This window comes from Tachyglossus aculeatus, chromosome 1 (assembly GCF_015852505.1).
Source record: "Tachyglossus aculeatus isolate mTacAcu1 chromosome 1, mTacAcu1.pri, whole genome shotgun sequence".
NCBI classification, from domain to species: domain Eukaryota; kingdom Metazoa; phylum Chordata; class Mammalia; order Monotremata; family Tachyglossidae; genus Tachyglossus; species Tachyglossus aculeatus.
The window spans coordinates 46,681,690-46,683,646 of record NC_052066.1 but is presented as its reverse complement, the minus strand read 5'-3'; the positions used below and the strand labels follow the sequence as shown (position 1 = coordinate 46,683,646).

Genomic DNA, 1,957 nt, shown 5'->3' with positions numbered 1-1,957 from the left:
CACCACCTGCCTTAAAGCACTTTATAAGCTCTCTTCCTCTTTCCTATCTTTTTGTTCTTTTTCCACTACAACCCATCTCCACACTTTGCTCCTCTAACACCAACCAACTGACTATGCGTTTGCTCTCACCTCTCTCACCTCTCTCACCTTCAACTCCATGCCCACACCCTTCCGTTTTCCTGAATCTCCCTTCCCCTTCATATCCTGTGGGCCTCCGCTCTCCCCATTGTTTCGGGAAGTCCTATCTACCAATTCCCTGGCTCCTCCCTTTTGCTTGCCAGATGGACCAATCTAGTAATTCAGTATGAAAGACAGATTGCCCGGAAGACATATGACACCACCACCTGGTATATCATTTTGAAGTATTTCAAGATAACATGCCATAGGAAAAAATGTGCCATCCTAGCATGGAACTACAGCAACCTTCTTATTTTGCTTCGCTCTCACCTCCGTCACCTTCAACCCCCTTATCCCTGCTGGAACAATCTGCCTCTTCATGTCTGACAAACGACCACTGTCCCCTTCTTCAAAGCCCTGTAAAATCGTATCTCCTCTAGGAAGGCTTCCTTGATTAAGCTCTCATCTCCCTTCCTTATTTTCCCTCCCTTTCATTTCATTCAATCATATTTATTGAGCACTTACTGTGTGCAGAGCACTGTACTAAGCACTTGGGAAGTACAAGTCAGCAACATATAGAGACAGTCCCTACACAACAATGGGTTCACAGTCTAGAAGGGGGAGACAGACAACAAAACAAAACAAGTAGACTCCCTGCGGCATCACCTGTGATGCCCCAGAGTCCACACCCCTAAGCATTTAGCTACTCAACCCACCCCAATCAGTCAGTCGATCATATTTATTGAGCGCTTACTGTGTGCAGAGCACTTTACTAAGCACTTGGGAGAGTCTTGTCTTGTTTTATGTCATTGAGTCTTTTCTGACCCATAGCGGCACCACGGACACATCTCTCCTAGAATGCCCCGCTCTCTATCTGCAATCGTTCTGGTAGCGGATCCAGAGAGTTTTCTTGGTAACAATAATAATAATAATGATAGCATTTATTAAGCGCTTACTATGTGCAAAGCACTGTTCTAAGAGCTACGGAGGTTACGAGGTGATCAGGTTGTCCCACCGGGGGCTCACAGTCTTCATCCCCATTTTACAGATGAGGTAACTGAGGACCAGAGAAATTAAGTGACCTGCCCAAAGTCACACAGCTGACAAGTGGTGGAGCTGGGATTTGAACCCATGACCTCTGCCTCCAAAACCCGGGCTCTTTCCACTGATGGAACTTTACCACTGCCACCTTCCACACAGTATATTCAAGTCTCTGCTCTCGACAATTTCCCATGCCGCTGCTGCCCAGCACAGGTTAGTTTTGACTTGTAGCAGATTGCCTTTCACTCACTAGCCACTGGCCAAGCTAGGAATGGAATGGGTAGGCCTCTGCTTGATTCTTCCTCCTGTAGCCGAGACTGGTAAACTACTGAAAACTCTCCAGGTGCGACTCTGAGAGGGGACTTGGGAGAGTACGATGTAACAGAGTACGATGTAATTCTATTTATTTTATTTTGTTAGTATGTTTGGTTTTGTTCTCTGTCTCCCCCTTCTAGACTGTGAGCTCACTGTTGGGTAGGAACTGTCTCTATATGTTGCCAACTTGTACTTCCCAAGTGCTTAGCACAGTGCTCTGCACACAGTAAGCGCTCAATAAATACGATTGATTGATTAACAGTAAACAGATACATTCCCTGCCCATGGTGAGTTTACAGTCTAAAAGACGAGCTTAAAGTCTAGACATCCCACCCCCACAACACTTATGTACCTAGCGTTGTACACAGCTGCTTCCCCTATCTGTAATTCATTTTAATGCCTCTCTCCCCCAATTCACTCATTCATTCAATCATATTTATTGAGTGCTTACTGTGTGCAGAGCACTGTACTAATAGCTTGGGAA

The 1,957-nt window shown here is 45.6% G+C and overlaps 1 non-coding gene across 1 annotated transcript; it reads right to left on the bottom strand.

Annotated features, from left to right (window-relative positions):
* Nucleotides 1–1,381: 1,381 nt before the first annotated feature.
* Nucleotides 1,382–1,519, bottom strand: LOC119938420. The gene has a single exon (XR_005454428.1). It is a non-coding gene; the product is annotated as a small nucleolar RNA SNORA7 (small nucleolar RNA).
* Nucleotides 1,520–1,957: the final 438 nt, after the last annotated feature.